Source organism: Erpetoichthys calabaricus, chromosome 16 (genome assembly GCF_900747795.2).
Source record: "Erpetoichthys calabaricus chromosome 16, fErpCal1.3, whole genome shotgun sequence".
NCBI lineage: Eukaryota > Metazoa > Chordata > Cladistia > Polypteriformes > Polypteridae > Erpetoichthys > Erpetoichthys calabaricus.
In genome coordinates this window covers 82,457,013-82,470,290 of record NC_041409.2, presented here as the reverse complement: position 1 = coordinate 82,470,290, position 13,278 = coordinate 82,457,013, and the positions used below count along the sequence as shown (strand labels likewise).

General features: G+C 38.9%; 1 protein-coding gene across 1 annotated transcript in view; it reads left to right on the top strand.

Annotated features, from left to right (window-relative positions):
• The window catches only part of si:dkey-177p2.6 (uncharacterized protein LOC568712 homolog), a 53,052-nt gene that overhangs the window by 24,939 nt on the left and 14,835 nt on the right, over positions 1 to 13,278 (top strand). The gene's annotated exons all lie outside the window — the stretch shown is intronic.

Here is a 13,278-nt window from a genome sequence, read left to right as displayed (position 1 = left end):
AGCCTTGAGCAGCAAATTTTTCAGTGGGGGTGGTTGTCCGCTCTTTGGTGGAATGAATAAGAAATATAGTGTAGTACCAGTAACGGCACAATTGCACGAATACACTTGACTTGAGCATTCCTAGTTTTCATCCTCTTTCTCTGTACGTTTGGCATTCATTTGCTCAGAGGTTGATGCGCTTGCTGCTTCCTGAGCAGATCTTCTTTTCTCCACCCTAGCGGCCCGCTTCTTTGCATCTTTCGTTGGCATCTTTTCGCGTTAAAACTGATTCAGTCAATGTTTTTGTGTTGCAATTACTTAGTACATTTACTTTAATTTATCACTTAAGCTGGCACCTCAGTCTTCAATCTGCCTCAAGAATGAGTTAGGATATGAAGAGGTAGGGGAAGTGACGGCGAAGGTGGAAGGGGATGAGAACGGCGCACGGCCGCCCTGCTGGCCACTGCCAAGAGCTGATTCTACAATAACATAAAATAAAAATTAAAAGTAGAATAACCTTGGAGGTCAATCATCACCCTGAAAACAGATAGTAGACTTCACATAGTATATGTGTACCAAATTTCAGGTTAATAGGTTAAACGGTTTGTGAGCTACAGGTGATTTAAAATTCTGGACAAATGAACAGCCACGGTAGTTTATTATATATAAAGATAGTGTAGTGGCTTAGGCTTCAGTCTTTAAACAACACAGTAGAATTTTCAGTTCCTGCTTCTACCCTCTGTGTGACCCTAAACCAGTCACTTAATCTGTCTCTGCCCTAGCTGTAAGTAATATCTGTAAACCGTTATAGCATCCTGATTATGTAAGGTGCCATAGATAAAAGCATTAACTAAATACAGTAATGATTATTGTATTTCTTGCAGTCACCTGTCATTTCTTGGGAGAATGTTGTGGTCAATTAGTAGTGAGGTAGTTAAGAGTAAGTAAGAAAGATCATTCATCCAAACTTGATTTCACAACTTAAGCTCTTTCATGTCACAGTTTGAGTATGGTTGCATTTCTTTTACTGGCCTGTAAGGAGTCCTACTTAGATTTGTGGTTAAGTTGGCTTAAATCTTATTGTTCGACACAGTGTTTGTTTCATGTGTTTATTTATTTTTAATTCTTTGCCTTTTGGTCTGTGGATTCAGATATGTAATACTTCCCTGCCTGCTTCATGTCATGAGTATGTCATATGTCTGCAGCCACTGCATGTTTAGCTGACTCATGCTGTGTTGCGTGGTGACACAGTGGTTAGTGTTTCTGCCTCATGGCCTCAGGGTTGAGGATTTCATTCCTTTACCAGGTGCAGTATGTCTGCGGTTTGCTCATTTTACATTTACTTTTACACTTGTTTCTAAGAGTACAAGTAAGCCTGCGATTCTCTCGAGAATCGTAATTCCAAGAATGGCAATCAGTTTCTGTTCCGTCCGATATTTGGATGTATGACATATCATATATTACTGGCACAGTGGATTGGAGCAAGTGCAGTGTACAGGTTGTGTTGTGTGGGCGCCACCTACTGACTCTGGGAAGCCGCTGCGTTTGACTCTGGGGCGTGCGCCACGGCGCAGTACGTATGCGCCTCAGTGGGAAGCCGCTGCATGATGAAATATCATGGAGGGTGGGTGCGTCCTGGGACAGTTCATTTCAACGCGCTTCTGTTATTGTCTTTCTTCATGCAGTCTCGTTTTTGTTTTTTTATGGCTGTGTCGTCGTATATGCGGTGGTGTGTGCGGTTGCGTCCGGGCGGCTGTAGAACCTGGCGTGCACGCTTTACCTCAGGTTTAGTTCACAGGTCATAGGCATGGTAAAGTCTCTGTGTGGATAGCGCTTTGAGTACTGAGAAAAGCGCTATATAAATGTAATGAATTATTATTATTATTCAAACATTATATTCAAACATGCCACACAGACTGCTGGCACATACATACTACTGACTCTGTGAGGCCGCTGTGTTTGACTGTGGGTTGTGGTGTTTGGGCGTCACCTACTGACTCTGGGAAGCCGCTGTGTTTGACTCTGGGGCGCCGTGGTGCAGTGCGCATGCGTTTCGATGCGTCCGTGCATAAATTAAAACTGTGGTTTAGTAATACAGTAATCCCTCCTCCATCGCGGGGGTTGCGTTCCAGAGCCACCCGCGAAATAGGAAAATCCGCGAAGTAGAAACCATATGTTTATATGGTTATTTTTAGAATGTCAGGCTTGGGTCACAAATTTGCGCAGAAACACAGGAGGTTGTAGAGAGACAGGAACGTTATTCAAACACTGCAAACAAACATTTGTCTCTTTTTCAAAAGTTTAAACTGTGCTCCATGACAAGACAGAGATGACAGTTCTGTCTCACAATTAAAAGAATGCAAACATATCTTCCTCTTCAAAGGAGTGCAAAGCAAGCAGTCAAAAAAAAAATCAATAGGGCTTTTTGGCTTTTAAGTATGCGAAGCACCGCCGGTACAAAGCTGTTGAAGGCGGCAGCTCACACCCCCTCTGTCAGGAGCAGGAAGAGACAGAGAGAGAGCCACAGAAAAACAAAGTCAAAAATCAATACGTGCCCTTTGAGCTTTTAAGTATGCGAAGCACTGTGCAGCATGTCCTTCAGGAAGCAGCTGCACACAGTCCCCCTGCTCACACCCCCCTACGTCAGCGCAAGAGAGAGAGAGAGAAAGTAAGTTGGGTAGCTTCTCAGCCATCTGCCAATAGCGTCCCTTGTATGAAATCAACTGGGCAAACCAACTGAGGAAGCATGTACCAGAAATTAAAAGACCCATTGTCCGCAGAAACCCGCGAAGCAGAGAAAAATCCGCGATATATATTTAAATATGCTTACATATAAAATCCGCGATGGAGTGAAGCCACGAAAGGCGAAGCGCGATATAGCGAGGGATCACTGTATAGATTCTAGTTTCTTCCCACATATCCAAGATATGCTTGATCAGATTTTAGTACCTCTTACTGGCAGTAAGATTTGCTTTGGCGTATCCATGCCCTGCAATGGAGTACCTCCCATCAATGCTGGGTTTATGCTTTGTGCCTGATGTTGCTTCTAAGCCTGTATTTGGATGGGGGAATAAGACAGATTAAGATGACTCAATGCATTTCACAAGTTTCAAATTTTCAGTTTTTATCTATTTATTTATTTTTAATTAATGTATGTACTGACAGGAGGTCCAAATTCACAAAGGAAGACGGTGAGTAAGAAATGACAACCAGGTAGTTTGTAGTCCAACATGTTAGCCACCAGAAGGCCACACTGCCTTCACAGTATGGAAGTGGTTTGTATGCTTGTCCAAGCTGAGCTAACTGGGCAGTTTCTAGTTTAGTCTTTAAATGTTTAAGCTAACAGCTCCAGGTTTATATGAGGTGCAGTCTTTTTATGTATTAGGTGAAACCAAACTAGCCTGGCTCAGTATCAACAGACTATTCAAGTATTTCCCAGGCAAAAATAGCTGTCTTATAGCTTGTAGCCTAAACCATCAGTTTTATGTTTGAAAATCTCAAGCAGTTTTAAATGGGCTGTCTTGTGTCCGCTTCAATGTTTGTACTTTGGAATTTATTTTGTTTTTAGTCCTATAGCGTCCAGATATCAAAGTTAATATGCATATCACAATCTGGTCAGGCATCAGAGTAAAGCATTTTCGAAAATAAGGCTTGATTAACTTCAGAGTTTGTGAATTTGCCTTTTACCAATTCTGTCAATCCATCCATACATCTTGTGATCCCGCTTATCTAGGGCTGCATCATGGAGCTGCTGGAGACTATTTTACCAAGCCTTCACTTCAAATTACATTTCACAGGTAGGTTTTTGGTAATAAAAATCTGACATTTAACGTGTCTTTCTATAAGAATGCGAATTTAAGGAAAAAAGAAAGAAAACTGTTTATGCAATATTATTAAAATGCCTGTATTTATATTATAGCTCCACATTAAAAGAATAATCGACTCCGAAAATATTTTTTTTTATATGTTACTAACCCGAGGTAGTTTATAGTGGTGGCTGAGACAATTTTAATCTCCTGCTTTTGTGAAGATATCCAGAGTTTGTAAGGTCAAAACATGCAAACTGTGTGCATTTTGTCTTCAATTCAAAATGCATAGTATTGTGGGAGTGACGTCTTTCCTGTTTATATTCAGTGTAGAGATTTTAGGAAATAAGATTTAAGCAAAAAATGCATGCATTTTGCATGTTTTGACCATACCAGCAGATAATGGACACAGGATGATGTGTGTTGTGGATTTTTTTTTTTTTTTCTTTTCCATGTACATTTTTCACATTGTTTGCTGTTGCACAGCAGGGTTCTTCTGCGTTTTTGAATCTTTAATATGTAATACATATATATATTTTTTTTCTCTGCCACCACTTCAATCTTAATGGGGTAAATAACATAAAAAAAAAAAAAAAAAAATTTTGGATGGTGTATCCATTTAAATTAGTGGTTCCCAAACAGGGTGGTTGAGATGGCATTTTGGATGGTGTGACGAGGAAAGCTGCATTGCGATTCGGAAAAATAGAGTGAGGTGTGTTGTCCAACTTTAACAAGGTGTAGTTCGTGTCTTGCGGTGTGCTGTCATTTATTAGTCTGTGCTCCTCTTCTATGATATGTAAAGAATCAAACATTGCTGCAAAAATGCGTGTTCTTGTGGGTTCCTTGATGTGGGTGGAGCATTCGTAAAGGCAAATAACTTTTATTTTTAAGAGAATGGAATTTGGACATTGCAATGATCCGTAGAGAAGGCTGAGATCTAGTGTTGATTTCTGTGCAAGCCCTGGTCATGAAACTCGCTGATTTGTGAGGTTTAATTGATATTTTTGCCAGGAGAGGGACAAGGGGGTCTGAATTGGATACAACACCTGCTGCTTACACTCGGCCCATCTCTCCTGCTGGCGGTCCTCGCTGTAGCACAGCAATTTTAACTGTGCGGCGTATCTGTTTTTGAAGTGCCGTGCAGGGGGTTATTGGGGAGACCAAGCTCCTTGACTGTGTTTCATTGCTTAGCAGCGCACTGGCACCTGTTACTTCACAGGGGTCTCCAGTCCCCTTGATCGTTGATAATGTGCCATTTCCCAGTGGTACTTGATGCTTCACAGGATACCCAAACCTCAGATTAGTCCATTGAGAGCCAAAGCTTATTTGGGGACACCTTTATAACATTATTGAGATCTATAAAGGTAAATTACTCAATTTATATTTAAAATTAATGTACAGAATTAAAAGCTTGCTTTTATTTTTAATTTGTTCTCCTACAGTAAATTTTTAAATTTGTTCTCCTACAGTAATGTATGTGGTTCAGAAATTACAAATATCACTTCATCTTCAAATGTGATATTGCTTTTGTAGGGGGTGAAATCATAAATCAAACATTTTCTGGGGGGGGGTGCATAGAAAAGTTTGGGAACCACTGGTTTAAACTTTTTGATTAGTTTTCTGTTTGCTGTACCAGATGTTAAGCCAAAGGCTCTTTTACAAAGCTGTGAACAGTTGCATCCTGTTTCTGCTTTTTAGGGCAATTGTCTACTGGAATATAAGCCCATAGCAAAAGTATTTTTAAGTTACTTTGCTTTAGTTAAACTCTAGTGATTCCTATTTGTTAATGGCACAAATGGAACATCTTGAGTGGTGGGCACAAATTCACTTTTACAATTTCTGTCATGAATGTCATGACTTGATATTTAGGAAAAAGTGGCAGCATAAAGGTTACAAACATTTATACTTATTGGTGCATATTGTGACTTACCCATATTGTGCTCAAATGAGGGTTTTGATCAAAGTTATACCAGTATACACTACAGTTTGTTTGGTTACATCAGAGGCAAGGGGGATTTAACCAGTAACCATTATTAAAATGGTATTGCCAGTATAATTACCATATGTTAAAAATCGACAACCTGCATATTTAGTGCTCCAACTGATATTTTGAGTTTTTGTTTTTAGTTTAATGCCAAAGATATGCATTGTTTGGACCCATTCACATGAATGGTTGAATGCCAAAAAAAAAACAAAACAGACACTATTATGTCCAACTGAAGCAACACACACTTGCTACAGAGTCAGATGTGTGCAGCATTGAAGTGGATGGAAAATATGAGGTCATTTGACAACAACTTGGAACTGCAGGTTCATGCTGTATTAGATGACCACATTACTCCACATGACCCGTTCTGACCCCCTTGCCATTGCATTTTATCAAATTAACAAGAGTGTGAGGTACGAAGTCTTGAGTTACACCCAGAAATGGCAGATTGTTCTCTCTGGCATTTGTGAGAAATCCAATGTGTGTTTAGTTAACCACATGATAAGCTGCCGAATTTTTGGGAAGAAAATAATGAATTCCTTTTAGCTGCAATATGTAACCAATATCCAAATCTGCTGTGGATGCTCCTCAGTGTGTTTTTGTTTTGGACAGTCATTTTTATCAGGTGACACAAGGCTGGTTGCTGTTTCACATTTGGTATTTTTAGTTCTGAAAGTACCAACACTGAGATACTTATAAAAGGTAGATTAAGATCCAGTGGATTTTGGAATGATGCTAGTTAGCTCAGTACCAACCTAAACTTTAGTGTGTGTGTTTTTTTTTTTTTTTAAGGAGTCTAAAACTTTTACTGCTGTTCTACTGGTCTAAATGGATGAAGCCATTTTGATACACTGTATAATATTACACTAATTTGGAAACGAGTGATATCCATTATTTGCGTATTATATGGCTGCAGTTTATCATACATTGATACAAGGCACTGGCTCCCAATAATCTGAATTGATTAAAGTCCTTGATACATTGTGTCTTTTCAAGTGACACACCCACCCCCCCCCACACGCTCTAGCCTTCATTTACATAATCTTGTCAAGTCTGAAGGCACACTGCTGTGAAGCCTGTTGCGTAATGTGACATGCCCAGCAACTCGATCCAACGAGTCTGATTTACTACTAGTTGTTGGAGCAGGACTGTGTGCATGAGAGCCGGCAACCAATTAATATTCATCTGGAAGTATATTGTATATAAGGCAGTGACAAGGAAAGTGGAATGCAAGTGTTTTGGATTTTTAAAAGAGAAGAGGCTCATCTGGCTGATGTCTCGTGTTTTAGTTACCACGACTTAGGGGGTACAGGGGTCAGATTGTGGCTGAACTTGCCTTACCTGTTAACCTTTTGTAGAGCCGGGGCTATGTAGGGCAGCATGCCATTGGCTTTCACAAAAAAAAAGGGATGAGCATGACTGCACTGTGTGTGACATCGGCTTTTGCAGAATATAAAGTGAATGGATGGTTACTTCTTACATTTGAACAAAGTGTTTGAAATAAATTTAGTCCCCATATTAAGATTAGGAATTTCTTTGAAGGAAAAATTTTTCCTATCACACTGCAGGTCATTGTTTTAATTTTATGTTTCTAATTGTTCTTTTTATAAATCTGCCTTTGTATCTGTGTGTGAGGAGCCCAGCAGGCTGTTTACTATGTGCAAAAGTCAGGTTAAATTACATTCCCACCCCCACGCACTGTATAAACACAGTGTACAGCTCGGTGGCGAGTTATCTGTTAAACATTTACTACTCCACCATATATTGTTGGATTTATAGCCTTCACATAAATGAGCAGAAGTATCAAGGACCACACTAGAAGCACAGATTGCAAAGATTCTCAGTAATGTGAAGAAATTAACTAAAATGTGCATGGCCTAATGTACTTTGCCAAGTTTCTTTACTGAAGAGTGTGAGCCCAAAATGGAGAAATGAGTGTTGTAGTTCATAAGTTTGAAAAAGACTTAAAAATGGTGGCATTACTGCATACTTTGTGCAGTTTGATATATTTTCTAAATGCAGTGACAACAGATCCAGCTCTCACTCTGTTTGGCACCTTTTCTTTAGGCCGTGGAATATAAAGATACAAAATAGCCATGTTTACTGAGCTGTCTTAACATAACAGATAAAATTTGCCTTCTCAGATTTTACTTCGTTTCTCACTGCAGACAAGCCCAGCTGAGCAGCTGTCTGCTGGGTCAGCAAGTTCGGTCTGTCTGAGCAGTGATTTCTAACGTCTCTGAATAGCTAAAGAATGTTAAAGCGAAAAGGACCATGGGTAGAAGGCAGGTTAGAGCAAGAATGTAGAAGTTACTTTGGAGCTGTTGGCAACATTTGAATTGTGTAATGTGTTTATATATATATATATATATATATATATATATATATATATATATATATATAATAAAAAAAAAAAAGGATGCGTTTATCAATCCCATTAAGGTTAAAATGCTAAATTTGATTCTAGTACCTGGGGTGAACAGTCGTTAACACTGCTGCCACACAGCTACAGAGTCCCGGGGTTGAATTCCATGCCTGGTGGTTGTCTGTATGGAGTTTGGACTTTTTCAACATTTGCGGATTTTTCCTCTGGGACTCTGTTTCACCTCCTACATCCCAAAGATTAGTGTGTTGAAGCTAATTGGAAGTGTCGGTTGTCCCTATTTGAGTGACTTTTAACCCTTCAATTTTTGGTTCCCCTTTGATCACCGTACAGCTAGGAGAAGTAACCGCTCCTTATCACCCTCAACTAAAGTGGGTGGGAATATGAAGGACTAGATTTTGATACTGTTGATGTTTTGCATATAATAAATGTTTCCATATTTTGTGTTTTTTTTCCCCAATTCATTTAAAAAGTTGTATTTATCCATACGTCATTCCCATCTTGGTTATTTTTCCCTTGGTAATGCAAGTTCCTGCTTCCTCTCTTAGAGATTACAGTTGAATCTAAAGCGATACTGACCTCTACACCCTGTCCGGAAGAATTGACATGCTTGCAGGTAGCCCATGTAGTTCTTCAGCAAATTATTTAATCTATTAGATTTTTTTATTTATTTATTTTAAATTGACTTGATTAGCACTTTACAGGTTTGTTGCTTGTGGTGGTAAATTCTATTATGGTTAATTAGAATGTAAACATTCACCAGTTTGCTTAAATAACTATTTTTTAATATAGCGGGAGGGGGCTGAAAGACCCTGTAAACCATGAAGTGTAGCGAAGTCAAGAATTTAGGACTTTGGACATATTTAAGGAGCAACACTTGTTCAGTGAGGAGGATTGCTCTTCTGACAAGACTTCTCTCCGCTGCTCGTAAGAACAACACTTGCTTTTACTTGTGCCACTTTATTTACAAAAAGTGGAATTTTAGACATACTAAGGGATTTATGCACCATGGTCCCACCACTGGTTTCCCTCTAACATACAAGTTGAGAATTCCCTAAATCCTTAATGCATGGGACCAGAAGTATTTTGGATATTTTTAGATTTTGTAATATTTGCATGTATAGAATGAGATATTTTGGGGACCCCCTTCATCAAATGGGGAAATGCAGCCAAGTCAGAGAAATGATGACTTGCACATATAATAATTCAAATCACCAAGCTGTTGTTATAAGGTACACTAATGTGACTGCACCTGATGAATATGACATACAGACTATATTTTAGTTCCCTTTTAAGAAGGTCAATGCTGCATATTTACATTGAAACTTTGACAACAATTTACTGAATCCTTAGTGTAATAAGGCCACCTAGTGAGAATGAAGCTGCTCTTGTTAGCTGTGTGCAGTGAAATTTGATTAACGCAGAAGTCCTCTGCAGTTTTAATGGTGGCATGTAACACTTTTGAACGCAGGTGTTATCCTGTCACTTTGCTTAGGACAAACTTTGTCTATTGCGTTTCATTGCCTAGCGGAGCGCAATTCTTTACGGGGTACTTTTCGCCCAGCTTCTGCATTGTCGATTGTGTGTCGTTTCACCACCCGGTATTATGTTTTTAAAGAATAAGTCAGTTTTTGAATTTGCACATGCTGTTTGTCATTCACCTCCACTTTTTGGCATGAACATATTTTCACTCTCAAATTCAACTAAAATATTTTAGAGACCTCTGATGTGAAATTTTTGCACTTGTGGTGTCATGTTGACACTCAACGTGTTGGATTTTGGAATTTCAGATTAGGGATTTTCAACCTGTATTAGTAGCAGTAGGGTGTTATGTCGTGTTAGTCATTATGAATGTAATAAACAGTCCAGCAAAGTGACACATTTTATTGGCTAACTGAACAGATTGCAATATACAGTATTACAATATATAATTTTTTTAGCATTATTAAAATGGTAACACTACTTATGTTTACCTTTTTTTTTTTTTTTTTTTAATCTCCTTCTCCCATCCTAATGACCGTGCAGCCAGTTCATGCACACCTTGAAGGTGTCTTCCAGTTGCAATGTGAGGAACCTTTGGCATTGTCACAACTGAATGTTTCTGGCGCTAAGAGCCACCTGTCCAAGTGCTTGTTGCAAGGTGAACTTTTAAAAGTCAACCACTGCTTCCACTGCCCAGTGGTGTGAAAATAAACAGAGTGACCTTTTTGAAGTTTTGAATCATTGTGCAATTTGTTTATTTTTTTTGGTGTTCTATTGTGAATGCTCAAGATTACAGTGTTGTCATCCGTCTGGTTTCTGTTCTTCTCTGAGGTTGAAATGTTTATTGTTGCCTGTTTTGTTGGAGAATTTAGTGCTATTGTTACATGGCATTGTACTTTTTCATTATCAAGTGATCAGATAACTAAAGTGGCCCGCATACAAATAATACTGATTGTGTTCTTTATCAGTACACTTTTGTGGTTCTTTAGTCCTTTACATGTTCAGTGGATAATTTTTAACCAGTGTGATATATAAAGTAATAATGTCCAGTAAAATGTATATATATTTTAAAATTTCTATGGTAGGAAAACATTAAATCTTTGTTAAAGATCACAGGGTTATAGGGGTTGATCTTGTATCATCATAGTTTTTAGTACAGTACTTTGACTTCTAGGCCTCACAGCTGATTGCATTGCTCTAGAGCATGCAGTTCCTTAAACTATGGGTCATTGTTGCCTTTTGGGTCGTGACTTGTCGTTGTATTCAATGGGAAAGGGTCATTTATAGTTTGCAAGGCGTCTCGCGATTGGTCACTGTGGGCAGTTTAAGTAGTTGACATTAAACTGCTATCATTGTTGGCGGCAATTCTCCAAGGGGGTTTCTTCTTCAAGAGCAACTCCTCCCAGACCAAATCTGGATCTGACAGTTCACTTACTTTTGTTTGTTATTTGGTATTTAAATCTACAGATCATAAGATTGCCGTGCTGTTTAAGAGAGTGGTACAGCGCTAGACGCCTCGTTTCTTGGGTGGCATTGTCGCTCTTTACTTGAGCAAACTACTACACTCTACCAAAAATAATGCATGTAAAAACAGATTTGACTATCCATCTAGCGGACATTTTTTTTTTGTTTGCCTTTGTCTCATTGATGAGCACATACAAATAACAATTTCACTGTACTCTGTAATATTATGACAATAATGACCTGTATACGTGTAAAAGTAGCGTTTTAAAGCCTTTCACTTTAAACTCTGAGGTTGTGGGTTCAAACCCCACTTACTGACACTGTGTGACCATAAACAAATGGAAAAATAAATGTAACCAATTCTATCTCAAATGTTCAAAGTTGCCTTGGATAAAGGCATCAGCCAAATAATAAGTAATAATAAGGAGACACATGGGCAAATGGCTTCTGCTCGGGCAGGTTCTAATCCAGAGTGAGACTCTCTCTTCTTGGCACAGATTAGCCTCAGAATATCATCTTGTCTGTTTGCACTGTAAGTTGTATTTGCACTAAATGATGTACATTGTCTCGTTGCACTACATGTATTTTTGCACCGAAGACATGCAAATTCAACTCAACCTGTACTGTGTATTCGGATGGGATGATAAAAAAAATATTGAACTTGATTTGAATGAGACAGCGTACATTATATTATTGAATGCAAAGTATGCATTTCTCTTTATGGTCACTGCTTTCCACATGTTCTAGGGTAATGTGACCTGTTCCAAACTGTGTGTCTTCTCCGGCTGAATCCATAAGCATGGAACAAGTTCAGCTCACCCCAATTGCCACTGCCCAGATTTCTGTCTAGTCAGTCAAGCAGCTTTGAGACGAGGTGAACAGCAACAGTCAGTCAATTTACATGCACACAGATAATCAGGTTAAGGTGAATAACCCAGTTAAGACAGAAAAATGCACGTTAACATGTACAAGTAATCTTCTGGGGCCTCATGAATAACGCTGTGCGTAGAATTTGCACTATAACATGATGTAAGCACAAAAGGTGAAATGTGCTTACGCACAGAAAAATCCAGATGCATAAATCTGTGCGTTCGCCAACTTCCACGTTCTTCTGCTACATAAATTCCGGTCAGCGTGAAAAGTAATGCTCGTGCACGTGCCTGCTGTCCCGCCCCAACTCCTCCCAGAATTACGCTTCTTTGAATATGCAAATCAATATAAATAGCCCTTAAGCTCAGTGTTCTGTGAAAAGGCAATGGCAAAATTATGAGGAAAAATAGAAGAATTTCAGCGAATACCAAATGGAGGCAAAGAAAAACGTACTATTTGTTGGTTTAAACAATTTTATATAAGCAACAAAAAGAAGTTGATCGAGTAACATAGCGTGTCGGAGAAACTCGAAAGCTCAAGTTCACAAAGTCGCACAGTGCCCGAAATAAAAAAAAGAAGTTGTCACATATCAGTCGGCATGAAAAGGTGACTCATAGCCCACCGTCTGAGTGTCATATGAAAGCTTATTAGGGTACAGGGGGGAAAAAAAAGGCACAGTGTCAAAAAAGCACGAAATGTCAACTTTAATCTCAAAATTTCCACTTTAATCGCGTAGTTTATTTTGTCATTAAAGTAGAACATCATAAACTTCATCTTAAAATTGTTTACTAGTTTCTCAAATCCCATCGTAACTAAAGTAGCACGTTGAATGCTTTGTTTTGTATTTGATATTATATGTGCTGTATGTGCCTGAATCACTACGTGCTCTTCCTCCGACAGGACACAGAATCCATTACATTCGTAATATTACAGCTCTCTGAATATTTAAAATACTGAGAAGTATACGTGATATCATTTTCATGATGATAAGAGTTAAAGCATGTTATTAAACATGGGACATGGTGGCGCAGTGATTGTTCATGTCTTAAGCAAGATGCTTGCTACGCCATGCGTGACCTTCGATGAAATACTTTATTACAGAATTACTGTCTTTTTCAAATGTACTAACCCCCAATTCCTGTCCTTATTTCTTTCTCCAAATACCCAATCACTACACAATCAGCTCTGTAATAGACGTTAAGCCATCTGTAAGCGTAGAACGCCGATTCAGCGCGAGGCAGGAACAAACCGTGAACGAAGCTCAAGTTTCTCGCTAGTGCTGCGGCACCGTGTAGTTAGTTTTATCT